We start from the raw sequence: 13,181 nt of genomic DNA on the forward strand, positions 1-13,181 counted from the left end.
GAAGAGTGAACTAGAAGCTGAGAAGAGTAGTATATATAGGAGTAGCTTTGAATTGTAAAATAGTTCTGGAGGCTGAGGAACTACTCTCTGTATTTTACTTTCTTTGCAATTTCTAGTTTTATGATGTATTCTCCATCTTTGTTTTCATCTTCAAGAGCTATGAACAACTAAACCCCTTTCATTGGGTTAGGGAGCTCTGTTATAATTTGATGGATCAATACTAATTTTCATTGTTCTTCTTCTATCTTTTCTATTGATTTTACTTGAAAGCTTTCGATCTTCATCCAATTGAGTAGTTATCTTGGAAGAGAAGCTATTCAAACTTGGATCTCTTTTGAACCTTGGAAGAGGAATGAAGAGATCAAGCTAGAAATGCTTTCTCATGCTGGACCAAATTGGGTTTGGATGGGTATGTGACTGTAACCCTCTCAATACTTGGTTTGGGAAATGCATGTGGTATAATCAGTGACCATACTTCATCTCTTCTCATGAGCAATTGACCAAGGAATTAGCTATTGATCAAGATTTGAGAGATTGAATTGCAAGGAATTGTAATTCAATCACTTAAGATTGCCAAGGAGATCAATGAGTACATTGATTGAGGAAGAGATGAAAATGAACTTGATCCGGAGAATTGCAACATCTCCTAAGCCCAATGAACTCCCCATCTCTAATCTTACCCATTCTCTTTAATTTCTGCCATTTACTTTTATGAGCAAATCCCCCATTCCCATTTACAATTCTGCAATTTATTTTCAGTCATTTACTTCCAGTCCTTTAATTCTAGCATTTACTTTTCTGTTATTTACATTCCCGCCATTTTATTTTCTGTAACTCTCAACCCAAATTCTGGATTCGCTCAACTAGAACATTCTTCTAATTAAAGTTGCTTGATCAATCAATCCCTGTGGGATTCGACCTCACTCTATTGTGAGTTTTTACTTGACGACAACTTCGGTACACTTGTCGATGGGAGATTTGTTAAGAGACAAGTTTTCTCCGCATCAAGTTTATGGCGCCATTGCCGGGGATTGATTGTGCATCAACAATGATTAGATTGGAAGATCACTAGATTGAGCATTTTATTTTGTGAATTTCATTTTTTTCTGTTTGAGTGATTTACTTTTTGTCTTAGTTAAACTTCTTCCCTTCTCCCTCAACCCGTTTGTTTTTCTTTGTTATTTTCAATTTTGTTTGCTAACCCACTAACTGTTTGATATATTGCATCACCCACAACTAACATTAACTCTGACACAAATACTGTCTGCACCTATTTTCTCTGCTTGTACTTGTTGGTTGTATGACAGGGAGAAGAAGCGGGGCTTCAACTTCCTTTGATTCTGAACCAGAGAGAATCTTCCTTAGACTAAGGAGGGAGGCAAAAGAAAAATGAGTAGTTGGTGCTGAAGAAGAGGAGGAACAGTTTGAGGAATACTTTGAACCAAACATGGAAGAAAACATGGAAAATCATCATGAAGAAGAGATTCACAACCATGGCAGAGGAGGTGGAGCAAATCATGCTGGGGAGGATAGAAGAGTTTTGGGCTCTTACATTAATCCAAACCCAGGCAATTATGGAAGTAGCATCCAAAAGCCAACAATCCATACCAACAACTTTGAACTTAAACCACAGCTCATCACCCTTGTCCAGAACAACTGTTCGTTTGGAGGAGGTGTTCAAGAAGATCCCAACCAACATTTGACCACCTTCCTAAGAATATGTGACACAGTGAAATCTAATGGTATTCATCCTGACGCCTATAGATTGCTCTTATTTCCCTTCTCACTCAGAGACAAGGCAGCCAAGTGGCTGGAATCCTTCCCAAGGGAGAGCTTGACAACTTGGGAGGATGTGGTGAACAAATTCTTAGCAAGATTCTACCCTCCTCAACGAATCAATAGACTGAGAGCTGAGGTTCAAACCTTCAGGCAACAGGATGGTGAGACTCTGTATGAAGCATGGGAGAGGTTCAAAGACTTAACAAGGAGGTGTTCACCTGACATGTTCAACGAATGGGTCCAGCTGCACATTTTCTATGAAGGGCTCTCTTATGAGTCAAAGAAGGCAGTAGACCATTCATCTGGAGGGTCCTTGAACAAGAAAAAGACCATTGAGGAAGCCATAGAAGTTATTGAAACAGTAGCAGAAAATGACTACTTCTATGCTTCCGAAAGAGGGAACACAAGAGGAGTGATGGAGCTAAACAATGTAGACGCTCTGTTGGCCCAAAACAAGCTCATTACTCAGCAGCTGGCTGACCTCACAAAGAAGATGGAGATGAACCAAGTAGCAGCAATCTCCACTTCATCAACAACACAAGAAGGAGTAAACCAAGAAGCAGAAGGGAGTCAGGAGCAAGCCAACTACATTAGGAATTCACCAAGGAAAAACTATGATCCATACTCCAAGACTTACAACCCTGGATGGAGAAATCACCCGAACTTTGGGTGGGGAAGTGAGCAAGATCAAAACCAAGACCAGAGACGTTACAACAATGCAGCTCATCAGCAATTCACCCAGAGGACATCTCAACACCCGCACAATAACACTTCTCCACATACTTATCAAAACCAAAACAGCACATCTGCTCCGAACCACTCATCAATTGATGACAGGCTCTCTAAGATTGAAGCCTTACTTGAAGGAATATGCCAAGAGATTCAAGAAAATAAGGTGTTCAAAGAGGAGGTGCGAGCCAATATTAAGTACCAGGGAGAAACCATTAGGAAGATGGAATTCCAGGTGGGATATTTAGCTGAGAAGATTCCCAAACCTACTGATAGCTTCCCTAGTGACACTGAGAAAAACCCCAAGGGAGAAGCAAAGAAAGTAAGATGGGAAGATTGCAAAATGGTCACTACAAGTAATCAAGAGATTGAAGACAAGCAAGGCAAATGTGCAAACAACCTGAAGACAACTCAACAAAGGAGGATGATAGAGATCACAAAGAACCAGAAATCTCACAACAAGAGCTGCTGAAGCTCTATGCACCATTCCCTCAACTGCTCAATGGTGTTGTGGGAAAGAGGATATACTCAAGGTTCCTAGACTTGTTTGCATCTCTGCATGTGAAAATACCATTCATCAAGGCAATTCAACAAATGCCTGCATTCATCAAGTATATGAAGGAACTTCTTCCCAGGAAAAGCTCACTCAAGGGAGGGCAGACTATAGTGATGAATAAGGAATGTAGTGCCCTTATTCAACCTGAGTTGCCTACAAAAAGAAGAGACCCAGGAAGTTTTCATATACCTTGTGCCATAGGAGAAAACAAGTTCGACAGAGCACTATGTGATCTAGGGGCCAGCATCAACTTACTGCCCTTATCCCTGGTGAAGAGGCTGCAGATCAATGAGATAATGCCCACAGATGTCATTATCAGACTGGCTGACAAAACTCAAAAGCAAGCAATAGGAGTGGTGGAAAATGTGTTGCTAAAAGTTGGGAAGTACTTTCTCCCAACATATTTTGTCATTCTAGACATGGAAGAAAGTCACACTCATCCAATCATGTTGGGAAGACCATTCCTAGCTACAGCAAGAGCACTTATTGATGTAGAGAAAGGGGAGCTAATATTGAGAATCCATGATGAACAACTCAGCTTCAATGTTTTCAAACTCTCACAAGAAACAGATCAAGAGGACAAGGATCTGAGCACAAATGATAAAGAGACACTAAAGGAGGAAACAAGCACTGAAGCATGGCCAGTTCATTCTGAGATCCCCTTAATTGACAAACAAGGAAAACAGCAATTGCCACAGCTCAAGGAAAAGTTGGAGGAACCCAAACCTCTAGAGGCAGGTGAAGACAGCATCACAACTCCTTGGAAAAAAGAGGTCACCAAGGGAAAGGCAACCTCAAAAGAAACAAAGAAGAAGGTACCAAGGAGATGAGGAACAAGAAGATCCCTACAGAAGACTTCTCTCCAGGGGATAGAGTTGTCTCAGCTTACTTCCCAGATATTCCCCCTAATCTCCCTACTGTACCATCTCAATTACCCAAGGTCTTCACTATCAACAGAGTTCTTTCCCTGGAATATATGGAGATCATTGATCCAACCAATGGATACAAGTCCACAGCCAGAGGGGAGGACTTTAAGCACTACCAACCACCATGATGAAGGAAAAACGTCAAGCTAGTGACGCTAAAGAAGCACTTCATGGGAGGCAACCCATGTTTTATATGCTTTCAGATGATTATGAATAAGTTTATCTTTATGAGCTTCAATCCAAACTTAACGAACAATTGGTGAAAATCTTCTTATGCAGAATATAGTGAGGAATAAGTTTGGTGTTCAAAGCAAACCAGGTTGCATGCTAGTCTTGGGAGCTTTGAACACAAAACTTTTCATCACATTGCTTCAAACTAAGTTTGGTGTCACCTCATGGTGCCACCAAAATGCATATAAGGAACCACCAATAGTTAGTTAGTTAGTTGGAATTCATAAATAAACAATCAAATCCTTTCTTTCCTTTATTTCTAGCCGTAGAGTTTGAATTTTTGTTATTATTAATTTCCTTATTTCAAATCTTTATAGGAAAGGAAAAGAAGCATAAAAAGGGATTGATGGGACAATTAAATGGGGGAGATTTCGCCACTTAATGAAGAGCACTAAACACATGTCTCAAGAGGAAACGCATGGGGAAACGCTGCCATGCAACATTGGAGAAAGAAAGCCCTTGAAGACTGAACCAATCACTCTCATTAAAGTGATGATCCTTGTCTTTCCTTCATATACAACCCCATCCGTCCATTTAGTAAACATTCATGCAATCCATACCCTTCACTCACTCATGATTTTCTTATATAAGTGGACCTTAGTGCATGCTCACTCCTCACATCCAAATTCCCACTCTCCACACTTCTATCGGCACACTAAACTCTTCATCACAAATTACTTTAACCAACTCACTCTCCTCATTGCCATAAAACCCTCAAACAACAATTCAAGTCATGGCATCATCAAGCTCAAAGAGGCAAAAGAGGAAGGAACCTATGGTAAGTACTCCTTTTGATGACAAAAGATTCAAGACTGGCTTTCATGAGCATGAATTTGAGCGGATAAGCGCCCGAAGGATATTGCCAGAATTAATCTTCCAAATCAATGCCAATGAATCACCACAGATTTGGAGAAAAATCGAACAGAGGGGGTGGCAATTGCTCACCAGTCCAGAGGGAAAGATCAATGGAAACCTCATCAAAGAATTCTATGCAAATGCAGTTAGAGAGGATAAGACCAAAGCCCCAACCTTCAAAAGCTATGTGAGAGGAAGGGAGGTGGACTTCAGCCCAAGTGCCATAACAAGAGCTCTTCACTTGAAATCACCTCATTTTGATGAGGAGAGTTATCAGGCAAGGATAAGTAGAAGCCCCGATAAGGATGAGCTTTCAGAGATAGCATCAGATATTTGTGTCATAGCCGCTGACTGGGAAAGGTATTCAGATGGGAGACCAAAATTCATAGAAAGGGGAGACCTTCACCCTGAGGCTAAAGGGTGGTTTGAGCTTGTAAGAAGGTCCATCCTACTAGCTGCTAATAATTCAGAGGTCAACATCAATCGAGCCACTATGGTACAATGCTTAGTACAAGGTGGGGAAATCAAAGTGCATGAGCTCATTGCCGAAGGGATTCAAGAGTCAGCTGAGAAAGCTGACTCAGGTGCCAGACTTTGGTACCCCAGCACCATTCTCCGCTTGTGCAACAAGGCCAAGGTAATATTTGAGGATAGCAGCCCAAACTGGGTGAACCCAGGGAGGCCAGTCACACTCGAGCGAATGGTCTATACCACACCGGCTCAGCAACTAAGAAGGCCACATATAGGAAGGCAAAGGGCCCAGGAAGGAGCTCATCAAGAAGAATACCATCAGGAAGAATATCAACAAGAAGAGCATCATGACCCAGCCAACTTGAATATGACTCACCTTATAAGAGCCATTGAAGATTTAGGACAGAGACATATGGAAGGACAAGAGCAAATACTGAACCGGCTGAGTCAACAGGAAGCATGGCAAAAACAACAAATGGAGCAGCAGCAGGAACAATACTCCCAGCTCACTCAAGCCATCAACCAAGTGAATGAGAAGCAAGAGACTCAAGAGAAGCACTTGTAAGAGCTCAACCAGCGACAGATAGCCCAAATGAAAATTTTCAATGAGTTCAGTGTACTCAATGAAGGAAGGCAACTACATAGGGAGGAGTTCTATGTAAACACTCAAGCCGAGTTGAACTACATGACCACTAATATGCATCATCTACACTATGCTATCCCCACATATGATGAGGTCCAAAAAGAATTTGTAGAACAAGAAGAGAGGAAAGTGAAACAGCAAAAGGAGACACTCAAGAAGAAGATGGAAGATAGTGGTTTTTGGAAGAAGCTGCTTGGAAAAGGCAAAGGAAGTGGGAGCACAAGCACTCAAGAGAGACATAATGAGGACAAGCAAGGAGGGGAGCACGGGCATCCACATGAATGAAAGGTGGTGGAGTTCCTTTTAGTCCATTGTTTTATATGCTTTAAATAAGGAAGATCTTGTATGAAATAGAACCTGCTTCCATGTTATGTTTAAACTTTTTAAAATTCTGTCTTTTAAGTTTCCTTCTGAATAGGTCCATGATTTCTGGTTTAAATGTCACTGCATCATTCCCTTATTTACTTGTAAGCTTGTCCCTTTTTAGCAAATGAAGAAGAGAATGTTTATGTTCTTAAAAGACCAGAGAAGGGTTCCTAATGTGGAAGTGCATTCATGAATCTTTGGGGTAGTCATAAGTTAGCTAAGTTGGTTCAACCACAAGGCTAGGAGGACAACTTTCTATCCTGAATACTTTACTTTGGATACACTCATGAGACTAAGTAATAACAAGATCCTAAGAAGAGAAAAGGGAAAGAACAATGGAAGTGAAAAACAAAAGAAAAAGAGTAAGCAATAAGGCTAGGCATCAATGGTTCTAAGCTTGAGGCAAGTGTCTGTGGTGCTCCTGTGTGAGGGATCTACTTGGATGAATAAGCTCTTAGGGGTGCTTTATCACTTGGTAACTTGGGTTAACTAACCCGGGATTATCAGCTGAAAATCCACTATCAAGAGTAACCCTCACTACAGAGCATTTAGTAACCCAAAGAGGTGCTGGACACCAAGGTCTCAAGAAAAGAAAATAAATAAACTAAATGCCTGTAGTGTGTATGTATGGGGGATAGGCTTGAGGGAGTAAGTCCTTAGGGGTGTCTTAACACCTAGCACCTTGAACCAACTGGTTCGGGAGTGTTGGCTGAAAGCTTATCTTAAAGAGTTGCCCCCTTACAGAGCACTTAGCCTAAATAACACAAATAATCCTTGAAATAACAATAAAAGGATCAATGAATAAAAGTCTCATGAGATATAAACAAAGTAAGTGTTTAGGGACATGATAAAGGTCTGAAAGCCAGTAATGGAATGAACCTAAGTTGCTATGCATGAAACCACCATAAAATCAGTAATATGACTTCCACAAGAATGACTCATTCCTCTGGATATTCCATTCATCATTTTCTTGTTCCAGTACTTGCTTAGGGACAAGCAAGCTTTAAGTTTGGTGTTGTGATGCCAGGGCATCTTGGCCAGTTTCACTGACCTTTTCTTTACTGTTTTTAGGTTAGTTTCATGCATTTCTTTAGGAAATAAGCTAGTTTTGGGTAAATATTCACTTATGCCTTGACTCAAGCATACATTGAGCATTTTACATGATTTCATGAGGATTTTGCATAAGTTTAGTGACAAATATTATGTTGCATTACTCATGACTTGGACTAGAGCTTTGATGCACTTTGTTGCTTGATTTCAGGACCAAAAAGAAGCAAGAAAAGGGGAGGTAACTTGCAAAGATTAATGAGAAACGTGATTGCCAATAACACTCTCAAAAAAGCCATCAATGCCCACGTTAGAGAGTCACGTTAACCAAGTTAACGTGGGAGTTAACGTGGTACTTAGCACCATAGGCCAACGTTAGTGACAATGTTGAATGTCACTAACGTTCTCGAAGGTTGACAAGGCTATGTTAAAAGCCACGTTAACCTAGTTAACGTGGGTTTTAACGTAAGGCAAAAAGGGTGCATTGGAACGTTAGTGACAATGTTGAATGTCACTAACGTTCTCGAAGGTTGACAAGGCTATGTTAAAAGCCACGTTAACCTAGTTAACGTGGGTTTTAACGTAAGGCAAAAAGGGTGCATTGGAACGTTAGTGACAATGTTGAATGTCACTAACGTTCTCGAAGGTTGACAAGGCTATGTTAAAAGCCACGTTAACCTAGTTAACGTGGGTTTTAACGTAAGGCAAAAAGGGTGCATTGGAACGTTAGTGACAATGTTAAGTGTCACTAACGTTCCCGAACTTGGACTTTCACTAAATGATTAACACTCCTTACGCCCTGAGCTTAAGTCTCTGCCCACTCCGCACTTTCTCTCTGCAAGTAAAGCCAAGCCCAAATAAAGAAAGGAACTGCTTCAAACTCAAGATCCAAAGGCCGAAGACTTGAAGAGTGAACTAGAAGCTGAGAAGAGGAGTATATATAGGAGTAGCTTTGAATTGTAAAATAGTTTTGGAGGCTGAGGAACTACTCTCTGTATTTTACTTTCTTTGCAATTTCTAGTTTTATGATGTATTCTCCATCTTTGTTTTCATCTTCAAGAGCTATGAACAACTAAACCCCTTTCATTGGGTTAGGGAGCTCTGTTGTAATTTGATGGATCAATACTAATTTTCATTGTTCTTCTTCTATCTTTTCTCTTGATTTTACTTGAAAGCTTTCGATCTTCATCCAATTGAGTAGTTATCTTGGAAGAGAAGCTATTCAAACTTGGATCTCTTTTGAACCTTGGAAGAGGAATGAAGAGATCAAGCTAGAAATGCTTTCTCATGCTGGACCAAATTGGGTTTGGATGGGTATGTGACTGTAACCCTCTCAATACTTGGTTTGGGAAATGCATGTGGTATAATCAGTGACCATACTTCATCTCTTCTCATGAGCAATTGACCAAGGAATTGGCTATTGATCAAGATTTGAGAGATTGAATTGCAAGGAATTGTAATTCAATCACTTAAGATTGCCAAGGAGATCAATGAGTACATTGATTGAGGAAGAGATGAAAATGAACTTGATCCGGAGAATTGCAACATCTCCTAAGCCCAATGAACTCCCCATCTCTAATCTTACCCATTCTCTTTAATTTCTGCCATTTACTTTTATGAGCAAATCCCCCATTCCCATTTACAATTCTGCAATTTATTTTCAGTCATTTACTTCCAGTCCTTTAATTCTAGCATTTACTTTTCTGTTATTTACATCCCCGCCATTTTATTTTCTGTAACTCTCAACCCAAATTCTGGATTCGCTCAACTAGAACATTCTTCTAATTAAAGTTGCTTGATCAATCAATCCCTGTGGGATTCGACCTCACTCTATTGTGAGTTTTTAGTTGACGACAACTTCGGTACACTTGCCGAAGGGAGATTTGTTGACAGACAAGTTTTCTCCGCATCAGTTATCGATCGGAGTGTTACGCTTTTCTATTTAACGGTTTTATTTTGCCCCTTTTCTTCAAAGGCTCTTAGTTATAATCATTCTTCACAATACTATATGTACTAAATTTTACTTTTTGAGGTCGTAATACATCGCCACCTCTGTCTTATGACTTAAGCATAAGGCTCTGTGTGGTAGGGTGTTACATAATTCCCACATATCATTTCTCATTGCAATTTGCAACCACCACAACATAGATTGAAATAATAATAAGACCAAGGAGTTTATTTGACTTTTGAAGATGTAGTAAAACATGTCTTAACCTGTTGATGTCACGCATTAAGCTGCTGCAAAATAAGAGAGATGCGCAACTGAAGCAAATGCTTCCCAATTCTTGCAGGCTGGCCAAGAGGCAATTGCTAGAATTCGGGTAATTGTTCAGTGTTTCAAAACGCTTGTTAATTTTATTTCTATCTTAGCTCACTCTGTATTTTCTTTGCTATTTGTTTGATTGCATCGATTTAAATAAGTGGAGCATATCATTCGAGAACAAAATATATGGGAGGCATATGAAATTTTAGAGTTATTATGTGAATTTGTTCTTGCTTGTGTACGTATAATTGAGAGCCAAAAGTAGGTCCAATAAATATAAGTATTTGTGCTTATTGGATGGTGTGTTTTCTTTTTAATTAGCTTACAAGAAGTTAGCTTAAACTATAATCATACATGAAGATAAGTGATCGTGGATATTTTTTCTTTGTTGTCCATTTTTTTGCAGGTGCTAGAGCAACTTGAAGGCAACCACCTCTCCTCCGCAGCAATCCTCAGCCAAGACGGCAGTGTTTGGGTTCATCTCTAATTTCCCTCAGGTTATCTTCAATACTTCTCAATTTCTCTCTCCAAAACTCTCCTTCTTTCTTAGTGCTTTGTTTTCCATAATCATCTCGTTCTTTTTTTCCGTTAATTTTCCTCCGATTTATCATATTTGATTTGCATGTGACATATCCTATGGTTTTGGTGTTAATTCGATACATTCGTGCTTTAACCATAGCTGTTTAGTTTTATCAACTGGAGATAATAGATTAATTTTTCAGATTCTTAATGTTTTACTTGTTAAGTGCAATTTATGCTATAAATTAAGGCTTGGAGAGAGTAATTAGGAATGACCTGGAGTTTGGACTGTATGATTATCTGATATGAGATGCATTGCATTCCTTTTTATTAGTGTGTAAGAACATAAGATCAATCATACACTCGTTATTGTTATATATGAAATTGTTTTTTCACATCACTTGTGCAAGTAACATGTGGCTAGGGATTTCAAGTGTTTGGTTCATAGAACAAGTCAAGTGATCCTTGCAGATCTGAAATAGTTTTAGTTGTTCTGTTCTTGGTTGGTTTTGTGTAGTGCAGTTCAAGCATGAGGAAATTACTACTATCATGAAATACAACTATCATGTAATTCCAGTATTATATAATTCACATTCTACTATTCACTATTTACTATTATATAATTCAACTATTTAAATTAGAAAATTACTGTTATCATGAAATTACCTTGTTTTCAATTTGGCTCATTTTCTTTTGAATTTGTGCACTTATGCAATTCTGAATTTGTGCACTATATATAAGAAATGCTTGATTACAAGTAAAGCAAGTTGATTCTGTCTAGTTGGGGAAAAATATGCATCTTTTTTACCCTCATCAAGAGCTTCTTTTGGGCATTTTATTAGGGGAAGGGGAGTAGTGACAAATCTGGAGTGAGTGCTATCTAAAGAGACTGTGACATCACTGGGTAAAGAAAAAGATCACCCGTTCAATGCCTCAAACTAATGTTTTTTCCACAGTGATCAAAAAATAAAACCCACTCTCTAGTTTCATTATGATCTTGTGCTATTCTCATTTTCATTGCATCATGTTGTTGTCTTCAACTTGCTAAATTCTATTATATAATAGGTATATCTTTCACTCTATATTTCCTTATGTTAGTGTGGCTTTGTATCTTTTCCTTTAATAGAGATAACAACCCTCAATTTTCCAGCATTCCAAACTTGCTTTTGCTCTCCAGGTATATATATAGATAATATTTGCTCAAGTCCTTATCTAAAGCTGCTGAAGCTTTTTGTATCTATTCTTAGATTGTGTATTTACTTTTGGTCATGATTATTGTTATATTATATGTCTTAAGATAGAAAATACAGAGGCATGAGACTTAGACCAGAGAAAATATTTATGTCACTGTCTCAATTCCCTTGGTCCCCAACTTTGGGATGGATACCAAATTGGGCGTATTTTGTCTTTGGATAGTGACATTATGCATGTTCTATTGTGAATGTTATCGAAAGCTTGGGTGATGCAAATGCTCAACAACTTTACAACAATAACTGATTTGAGCATGCTCCATCGTAATTAGAACATACCAAGTGAGACCAGTCAACTATCATCATGCATAAAGATTGTTTACTCTTTGAATCAATCATCCTATAATACATTTTCTATATTTTATAGTTAAAACTATCAACATTTTACAAAATCTATAATACAATTTACATTGAACTGTTGTAGTGAATGGAGATGATTAGATTTAGATGGCTCCTACCAAAATTTTCATTCACAAGCCGAAAAAAAAGGGTTCATATTCTCTTCTAAATGCCTTGACTTGACTAGGATAGGAATCTTTGGATAAGCAGTTCTAAGTAGTTCATTAGAAAGAAAACAAATCTGTGAAATTTTCAAATGGAGTTGGTCATGGCATGATCATCCCCTAGAAATGACAATCTTCTCTTAGCTACCTTAGACCTGTAGCATCGTACTTCAAATGCCTCAGTTAGGTCTGGATACCGAATACACTCATTTTCAACCATTCAGTTAAAACCTCTGCCTAATCTGCAGACGACAACGCAAGAATAATGGAAACAAAACAAGACTCTAGAGATTTCCATAGCTCTCCATCCATCTTAATCACCACGCCATCTTCACCATCTGCACTTTCTCTTGAGAACTGTAAGCCCAATATACAGATTTCTTAAAGCTTCTACAATTGGCACATTAAAATACTTGACCAAATCTGGTAAAACAATTTTCGCTATGTGGTCACTTTGATCCCTCATTTTCTTTCCTCCAAAACCTATAACCATTCATCTAATCAAATGAGATTATTAACTCTACAATTGGAATCTTCATAAATGAGACGGAGGATTTTGCATAGGCTGGGCAAGCAGAGATCATCTGGCTAACATATCTATTGCACTATAACTTTTATCCATATCGAGTGAACTGTGCTAGACAATTATACCTATCACTATTGGATTAAGAGAAGACTAACTCTGAACCTGGTAAAATTTCAACATTTGTCTTCTTGTCGATCAACTTAGTTGTGTTTTCATCCAAAGGACGGCAATTTAGATCCAGATTAAATACTGGCAAGACTTCCTGTGATGATTGGTGACCATCGCTATTTCCCTGTGATTCTTCCTTTGAAGAATCTAGCAGATCATCTTTGACTTCTGCTTTCAATTCCAGCTTGTATATAATCTGGAGTTCATTAAGCAAGTTGGGAATTGCCTTGAGTTTTGAGTTTCTGAAAGGATAAATAAAATTAAGTTATGATAATAGAGAGTTAGAATATGATATAAGATTACTAGACCTGTTCACATTTTCATATAACATGAAAAATATGTTGCTTCA

At 38.6% G+C, this 13,181-nt stretch overlaps 1 long non-coding RNA gene across 1 annotated transcript in view; it reads right to left on the reverse strand.

The window, feature by feature from the left end:
• The window catches only part of LOC110266515, a 48,451-nt gene extending 38,666 nt beyond the window's left edge, over window positions 1-9,785 (reverse strand). Inside the window, exon 1 of the long non-coding RNA XR_002353923.1 lies at window positions 9,701-9,785. This is a non-coding gene — a long non-coding RNA (uncharacterized LOC110266515). The remainder of the gene's footprint in view (window positions 1-9,700) is intronic.

Source organism: Arachis ipaensis, chromosome B09 (assembly GCF_000816755.2).
Source record: "Arachis ipaensis cultivar K30076 chromosome B09, Araip1.1, whole genome shotgun sequence".
Classification (NCBI taxonomy): Eukaryota; Viridiplantae; Streptophyta; class Magnoliopsida; order Fabales; family Fabaceae; genus Arachis; species Arachis ipaensis.